The sequence below is a fragment of the Coenobita brevimanus genome, chromosome 49 (assembly GCF_032717465.1).
Source record: "Coenobita brevimanus isolate Jiangsu-jjx chromosome 49, ASM3271746v2, whole genome shotgun sequence".
NCBI classification, from domain to species: Eukaryota; Metazoa; Arthropoda; class Malacostraca; order Decapoda; family Coenobitidae; genus Coenobita; species Coenobita brevimanus.
In genome coordinates this window covers 1113174-1122485 of record NC_137002.1, presented here as the reverse complement: position 1 = coordinate 1122485, position 9312 = coordinate 1113174, and positions in this window count along the sequence as shown.

The window sequence follows — 9312 nt, the reverse complement described above, 5'->3', positions numbered from 1 at the left end:
TGTGTGTGTGTGTGTGTGTGTGTGTGTGTGAGAGAGAGAGTTGGGGTAGTAGTGGATGAGATGGCAGCGTAGTAGTAGTAACCTTGATAGTTGGGGGTTTAAAGGGGACAGGTTCAGGGCCTCTTTATGTTTGTCTCTCACTGCCCTCGTGTTTGTTGCTGTGTTTGCTTTAGTCGAGTGTGTTTGTCTGTGGCATGCTTTTGTTTTCATTGCGTGTTAGGTTGATGGCTTTGTTTTAGCTGTGTTTGGCTTTTGTGTATGTTTTCATCGAGTGTTTGCTAGGTGTTTTTCTTGTTTGCTTTCATTGATTGTTTGGTTCGTGTGTTTGTCTTAGCTAGGTGTTTGGATTATTTGTGTTTGTGTTCCTTAAGTGTTTGCCAGGGAAGTGTGTGTGTGTGTGTGTGTGTGTGTGTGTGTGTGTGTGTGTGTGTGTGATGAGAATGCTGTTACTTAAAGTCTGAGTGTTTTATGCCAGCTTGTGTGTGGTTGTCGCGTGTTTGACTTACGGACAGTGAATTTATAGTGGTGTTTGTTTTAGCCAGTGTTTGTGTTATGGCTTTATGTGAGTATGCTGCTTTTAAGTGAGAAGCTGTGCCAATTTTTTAAGAAGGCATTTGTGTATTAGATTTTGTGTGTGTGTTTGTATGCATTGTTTTTTTTTTTTATCCTGAGTGTTTGTTGTTTTTTTTGTAAGATTTTTATTTATTCTGATTTTTTTTTTAATTTGAGCTTGTTTTAGTGTTTGGTTTTGTGATTGTAGTGTGTGCTTGTTTGATTGTCCCCTTCACCATGATGACGTGTTTTTTTCCTGTAATGTCTCTTCTACCACATGTTTGTATTTGGCTTGAGAGGCTTTTTGGATTGAGCACACACACACACACACACACACACACACACACACACACACACACACAATCTCTCTCTCTCTCTCTCCCTCTCACAATAGCCAAACACCCTCATCCTGTAAGGGGTGGTTGACCTCGACCATCAGCCCGCCTTCTTTCTAACACCTCTCCATTCCATCCTCCCATCTCATCCTCGGTCTCCCTCCCTCCTTGTCCCCCAGTCTCGTTCTCGGCCTTCCTCTCCTCCGGCCCTGCAATCTCATTCCTGGTCTCCCTCTCCTCCGGCCCAACCCCCTCCACCTAACTCATGCACTCCTAGTCACTCGCATTCTCCTCTCTCCACATAACAATTTTCAGTAATACGGTTTTCCTTTCTGTTTAAAGAGAGAGAGAGAGAGAGAGAGAGAGAGAGAGAGAGAGAGAGAGAGAGAGAACAGAAATGAAAAAAAAATGGCGTCATCGTATTGAAGGGGTTGTGAGTTTGTGGGATTGATTTTAATTCAGGAATTTTGGTGTTGAATTTGTTTGTTTTTAGAGGCGTGTGTGTGTGTGTGTGTGTGTGTGTGTGTGTGTGTGTGTGTGTGTGTGTGTGTGTGTGTGTGTGTGTGTGTTTAATGTGTGGGTTTGTTTGGATTGTGTACGGGTTTTATCTTCTCGTCCCTTCGTGTGTGTGTGTGTGTGTGTGTGTGTGTGTGTGTGTGTGTGTGTGTGTGTGTGTGTGTGTGGGCATGCGTGTTTGTGCCAGAGCTCGTTTTGTAGGTCTGTGTTTGTCGAGCCAGCTTACTTCTTGATCAAGAGCTCTACTAAGTTAATAAAATCATATGACCATAACCAGAAGAGAGTGAAGGGAGATGCTGTCACCTAAATGGGCTTCTGTGGTTTATGTAATATGAAACACACACACACACACACACACACACACACACACACACACTAGCACCTTGCGTCTTGCTTTGACATATGATGCTACTTATGTATGTATGTGTGTGTGTGTGTGTGTGTGTGTGTGTGTGTGTGTGTGTGTGTGTGTGTGTGTGCGTTTAGTTACGTGTATGCATATTTACGTGAATTTTTTGCTAAGCATTTTTATAACTACCTGTGAATTAAAAGAGTAATTAACATGTAAGGGACTTTCACCTATAAAATCGCACGTGCACATGAAAACTCACACTCATATACGCACACAAGTCCTTATAGGGATATACGCTCACGTGTGTACCTACGCACGGGGCATTGACTGTCTACAAGGTCACTTTGAGGCGAGCTGGGGAGGGAAGGGAGGTGGGGAGAGTTGTGGTAGTGGAAGGGAGGTAGGGAGGGATAGTAGCCAAGGGGGGAGTAGTAGAGGGGGAGGGAGTGAGGGAGGCAGAGTAAGTAGATGGGCCATGATGGGAGGGAGGGAGAGGGAGAGTAGTGATAGTGGTAGAAGAAGGCAGAGTAGCTGGAGGGAGGGAGGAGAGTTGCTGGAAGGGAGGGAGGTAGATAGAGTCGCTAGGAAGAGAGAGGGAAGGAAGGCATGGTAGAAGAGAGGGAGAGAAGGAGGGAGACTAGCTGGAGGGATGGAGAGAAATTATGTTGAGAAGAGAAGAGGGGCAAAGTGAACATTATGGAAGGGGAGGGAGAGAGGGAGAGAGAGAGAGAGAGAGAACCGGAGTGCAAGTGGAAGAAAGGGAGAGGAAGGAAGGAAGGAAGTGAGGGAGAGAGAGAGACTAGGTTGCGTGGTTAGGGAGGGAGGAGGGGAGGGTAGAGGTTACTTAAGGTTAAGTACAGAGGAAGTGGGAAGGAAGGAGGAAGGGAGGAAGTGGGGCTGGGAAGGAAGGAAGGAAGGAAACAAAGGAAGTGAGTTAAGAAAGGAAGGAAGGAAAGAGTGGGTGGAATAAGATTAGAGAAAGGGAAAGAAAGAAAGACATGAAGGAAGACGCAAATAAAGGAAGAAAGGAAGGAGAAAAGAAAGAGGAAAGGAAGTAAGGGAAGGAAAGGGGGAGTGAGGGAAGCTGAGAACAGAGAAAACAAAGGAACGAAGTAAAGTGAGTGGTGGTTAACTCTCAAACCAGGGACTAGTAAAGTATTCCGTCGTTACTCAAAGCAAATGGAGAAGTAGTTCCCTGTGTTAGTCAGAGAAGGAAAGTAGGGACAAGGAGAGGAGGAAGAAAGGAAGGAACAAGAAGAAAGTAGGAAGATAAGGGGTCTTAAAGGAAGTAAAAAAAGAGACTAGAAAGATAAGGGGTGTTAAAGAATGGGTGGAAGAACAAGAAAAGGGAGAAAAGGGGTGTTAAAGGAAGGAAGGAAAAAGAAGAGAGGAGGAAGAAAGGAGGTGTTAAAGAAAGGAAGGCTCAAGAAAGGGAGGAGGAAAAAGAGGGTGTTAAAGAGAGAAAGGAAGGAAGGAGCAAGAAGAGAGAATGAAATGATGTTAAAGGAAGGAAGGATCAAGAAAAGAGGAAGGGGAAAAGGGGTGTTAAAGGAAGTAAAAAGAAGAAAGTAGGAAGAAAGGAGATGTTAAAGGAGGGAAGGAAGGTGTAAGAAAAGATTAAAAAAATGTTAAAGGAAGGACGGAAGGAACAAGAAGAGAGGAAGGAAAAAAGCGTGTCCAAGGAAGGAAGATACAAGGAGAGAGGATGAAGGAATGGGGTGTTAAAGGAAGGAAGACAAAGGGTGTTAAAGGAAGGAAGGAGCAAGGAGGAAGACAAAGGGTGTTAAAGGAAGGAAGGACGATACAAGAAGAGAGGAGGGAGAAAGGGATTGTTAGAGGAAGAAACAAAAGGAAATATGAAGAAATTATTATACCCAGACCACATGTAGAATATTTTAAGAGTTAAGAAGAGAAGGAAAGAAAGAATAAGAAAGAGAGAAAGAAACAAAGTAAGAGACTTGAGAAAAACTTTAAGAAAAATGTTGAAGGGAGAAACGAAAGGAAACACGAAGAAATTAATATACTTCGGGTAAAATGAGCATAGTTAGGGTCAAGGAGAGAAGGGTGGAAGGAATAAGAAACGAAGAGAGGAGGAATAATACAAGGAAATGAGAAGAAGTATCATTCAGGCAACAATGTTATTCTCTTAAGCGTGGGTAAATAATCGTAGTGTAAGATATATAACTTGATGAAATGCTTTAATTCTGTGGGCTTGCTTAGGTATTCCATTTATTCGTGTATTTTTTTATTTAATGTACACCGGATGACTTAATGCAGGTTAGCAGTGTCATAGCATTAAAAGAAAAGGATGTAGGGGATAAGAACCAAAGATTGAAATTAGAAGGATTAATGTTTCTTGGACGAATGAAGGTTAGTCAAGATCTATTCGTTATAGAGAGTGCATTTGAAAGACCTGGGAATGGGACGCGATGTTTATTAATAGTAAGAACAGCAACACTAGTAGTAGTAGTAGTTAATAATAATAATGATAATAATGTGGGTGACTGATTGGCTGGGAAATTGGGGGTGGAAATCAGAAGCTCGCATAAGTGAGGGTGGTTTACACACACACACACACACACACACACACACACACACACACACACAATGAAGAGTGAAAGGGGAAAGAGGAAAGCCTTAAAGAACAGGAGGAAGGGGAGAAGTGGGGAGATAAGGTGAAGGGAGAAGGAGAGGGAAAGAGGGGATGCAGATTTGGTGTTTAGACATGGGAGATAAGGGGAAACCAGGGTGAGGGGAGAGATAAGGCCAGAGACTGACAGGGAGAGGGGAAAGATAAGGGGAGAGGCTGGTGGAAAGAGGTGAGGGGAAGAGTAGAGCGAAGGTTGGCATTTATTGTACAAACTCTGGCCGACAAACATAGGCAGTATATTACAATCTTTCACATAAACTGCTTTCACCTTAAACACCTCTTTCTAATTCACACACACACACACACACACACACACACACACACACAAATGTTCTGAAATATTTGTTAAGATGTAGGGATGGAAAAAAATGCAGAGACAAGTGATTAAAAAATAAAATCATAAACAAGAGAGCATATTGGATGGCAGGAAATTCAAAGTTTTATATCCATTACACATTTCACTAGAGATAAACGATTTGGGATTAGGAGTAAAGTGAGTAATCTACTACTCACCAGTGTAAATGAATAGATGGGTAGATAGTAGGATGGATAGACAGATACGTGATCGAATGAATGGATGTGTGGTAAGTTGTTAGGGTGGTTGGATAGCTGACTGGATGGGTAAACATGGGTGGATGGATAGGGAGGTAGTTGAGTGGATAGTTGGATGGATAGACAGATACGTGATCGAATGAATGGATGTGTGGTAAGTTGTATGGGTGGGTTGATGGTTGGATAGCCGAATGGATGGATAGGCTCACAGGTGAATGGATAGGTAGATGGATGGCTGAATGAATGGTTGTCGCAATGAGGGTCACTGGTCACCTTCCTCGATCTGAATTCACGACTGGGACGTAAATTTTGCTCCACCTCATTAAGAAACAAAAAAAATGATGCAATGAACTACTGTAGGCCTATATACATATATACTACACATACCTATCTACCTGCCCACGTACGTACATACCTCTTACCTACCTATCTACCTAGCCACTTACATACCTCCCTCCCTCCCTTCCTCCCTCGCTCCCTTTATACCTGCATACATACATACATACATACCATACCATGCCATACTGTACATACAAACCATACATGCACACATACATACACACATAAAAACCGACTCGTTCACTAATAGAATTTATGTCCTCGGGCTGAAGCAATTAGGTGGTCAGGCATTGACCTAAATTGCCCGAAATGACCAGGATGACTCTGATTGGACCGGAATGGTAGTTAATGGCTCTCAATTGACCTAAATGAACCTGATTGGACCTCCCTCGGCCTATTACGAGGTTCCCTATTGAAGACCACTCGAAGGGGGACCAGTGGAACCCCTTCAGTCCGGTGACGTGGTTCTTGTATACTCTGTTCACTTTAACTATACTCTTTTTACCTTAACTTGGCCTAGATTTTCGTCCATTGCGGGTAATGTCACTTAGCTCGGGGGCAGAATAAGACAGTACTACAGCTCTACGTCCTCCCCATAGCACTTCTTCGTGACTCGGATAATATTCTAGTGCTGCCCCGTTGTTACAGCCGAGTGTTCAAGATGCAGAGAGGTCGATTTTAGGCCAAGTTAAATTGATATAGGCGTAAAATTGCCATCCTTGTATCATAAATGCTGAGTTATGGCAAGGGGTTATCACATGCGTATGATGCTAGTCACGAAGAGGTGCAGTGGAAGGAATGTAAAACCGTATCATTGTCTATTTCTGCTTTCGAGTTAGGGGCTATAAGGGGCAACGTTAGTTCATCTAATTCTGGTTTATTCTCTGTACCACCGGACTGTTATGTTCAACCTCTCTCACTTCCACCCTTTGCCTTCCCTTCCGCTCTCTTTCCTCTTCCCCCCTCTCTTCCCTTCCACTCTCCTTCCTCTTCCTCGCTCTTTCTTCTCTTCCACTCTCTTTCCTTTTCCCCCCTCTCTCTTCCCTTCCACTGTCTTTACTTTTCCCCGCTCTTTCTTCCCTTCCACTCTTTCCTCGTCTTCCCTCTCTCTTCCCTTCCACTCTTTTTCCTTTTCCTCCCTCTCTCCTCCCTTCCACTCTCTTTCCTCCTCTCCCCTTTTTCTCTCTTCCCTTCCTCTCTTTCCTCTTCCTCTCTTCCTTCCACTCTCTTACCTCTTCCTCCCCCTCTCTTCCTTTACACTGTCCTTCGTCCTCCCCCCACTCCCCTCTCTTCATACCCCTAGTTTCTCCTCCCTTTCCTCCCCATAACAGTATCTCAGTCTTATCATTCCTTCTATCCATTTCTCATTCCCCATATTCCCTATCCTTTTATCTCGTCACTTGCCTCAGCTCGACTCCCCTCCCCTCTCTTCCTCAGCCTTACCTTGTTAATGCTATTTTTTTTTTCCTTCCCTCCCTTCCATTTCCTTCTCCCTTATCTTCCCCATTTTTTTATATTACATCAGGTTTCCCATTTTCGTTCATCCTCTTATCTTCAATTCCTCTCCATTTATCCCCAGTCTTTCCTGATTCCCTTTTCATCCTCCCCGTTTCTTTCCTCCAACCCTCCTCTCCTTCTTCTCTGCCCCTCCCCTCTCCCTTCCTCTCCCTCCCCTTTCCTCTCCCTCCTCCCTTCCTCTCCCCATCCCACCCATACGTTGTTAACACTGCAAATAACACCTTTTTTTCCCTCCCTACCACCACCATCGCCTTCTGAAGTATCGCCAGGGGGAACGGTAGCAGTTTTTTTTATTCCCAGTCCCATTGAAGTTACCTTTAGGGTGCTGATGAGAACAGTGGCAGGTGAAATGTGGTAGTGTTTGTGGTGTTTTTATGCCTGTTTGTCTGTTTGTGTGTATCTTGTATCTATGTGTGTGTGTGTGTGTGTACTTATCCATGTACTGTCTCACTCTCCTCCTGTCTGTGTACATGTTCTAACTGCTTTAGTATCTGTTTGTGTGTGAGATGTATATGTGTTTGTCTCTGTGTTTCTCCGTCTGTCTGTCTGTCCTATTCTTTATCTAGCGTCGTGGTGATGGTGAGAGAGAGAACAATGAGAGGTGCGGGGTGAAATGTCGGATTGTTTGGGGAGGTACCTTTTTCTCTTCCCTTTTTTCGTCCTGTCTAAATATGTTCCTGTCCCGCTGTGTTTATTGCATTGTTTTAACTCTCAAGCCAGTGTCTTTTTGTGTACAGGCAGGCGCAGAAGTTGTCTTACTCTTCCAGTGCGTCTACCCCCCGCAGCGTAGGAATATGAGGGGGGAAAAAGAGGTATTAGGGCAGAGAAATATACCAAGTCTCTATTACCTTAGGAATACTAGCCAGCTGAGGAAAATGAGAGGCGCAAGAAGTGGAATACCTATGGGCAGAGAAACAGTAAACAGCTAAAGAAAATGAGTTGCTGGAAAGAGAATAGAAGAGGTGAAATATTTGGCCAGCTTTACATAGTTGTCTTTGAATCTCTCTAACCTGTCTGTATATTTTTGTAATTTTGTTGATGTATTGTGGTCGTTTGGTGTGAAATTAGGATAGTCTGCGTTGCTTTCCTTTTTCCTTTTACATATATCTTAACATCTCTGTTGGAGTTTATATATCTGTGTTTTTGCATACTTTAACTTTCTTATATTATCTGGCTCGTGTACTTTTTTTTATTTGTGTGTGTGTGTGTGTGTGTGTGTGTGTGTGTGTGTGTGCGTCGCCTAGTTACCGTAGTGTGTTTATGAGGGTGATGGTGATGGACATTAGGTGGTGTGGGGTGAAACTTTGGATTGTCCATGGGGTCTCTTGTTTTACTTGTCTTTTTGCCTGTCTGTTTGTCTGTCTGTCGCTTGTCTAACCGGATGGAAATGATTAGGAGGGAAGGAGAGTGACAGGGGAGGTAGAAAAGAATACGATGGAAAGCAAACAGCAACAGACCTATTAGTCCCATGGAGAGTGTGTGTTATAGGTTAGATCGTAGCTGACGTAAGAACAGCATTTTGTGAGGCTAAGACAAGGATAGCAGTGCAGGAAAGGAGAGAAAGAGAGAGAGGGAGGGGGAGTGGAAGGATGAAAAGAGGAGAGCGTGAAAGATGAAGAATGGGCGAGATGGGGAGAGTGGGTGGAGGAAAGAGCGTTTGAGAGTGAAATACAGGTGAGAAAGAATGGAAACGTAAGAGTGTGAGGTGGGAGAAGGAATGAAAGAAGGGAAAAACAAAGATAAGGAAGTGGTAAGTAAAGATAGGTGAAAAGGAGAAAGGAAAGAGGGTAGGATGAAAGGGGAAGCAGGGGGAGATAGTAGGGATTAGAGGTGGAGAGGTGATAGAGGTGTCTGGTGGAGGTATGAGGGGAGATAAGGGATAGGGAAGGTGCCAGGATGGAAGGAAGGAAAGCGAATATGATTAGCGAGAAACAGTGAATATATGTGTTGATTAATTTCTCACTCTTAATTTCTATGTATGTTAAATTCCCATGCCTGTTGATTGAGACTGTTTCATCGTGTGTGTGTGTGTGTGTGTGTGTGTGTGTGTGTGTGTGTGTGTGTGTGTGTGTGTGTTCTACTGGTATATTAACTTGGAGAATGATGACTGGGGAAAGAGTGTCATGTCATGCTGTTCTTTTGCACACATGTTTTTTTTTTTTTTACTTTAACTGGGCGTAAAATTACAACCTCCCGTCTTAAGGACTGAGGTGTAACAAGAGGTGAATGTTAAAAAATGATACTATAACTCTTTCACTTTAACTTTGCTCAGATTTTCGTCCATATGCAGCTTATATCACGTACATTAAATGACAGTAAGACAGGGCTGAGTCTCTACATCCATTCCAAAGCACTTTTTCGTGACTGGCATCATATTTTAGTGTTGTTTTAGTCTTACAACCCGTCTTTCAGGATGGAGAGATGGTAATGTTAGGCCAAGTTTGAGTAGTGTAGTCAAGAAGAAGTGTCATGTTGAGTCATAGTATCGTCTTTTTCTG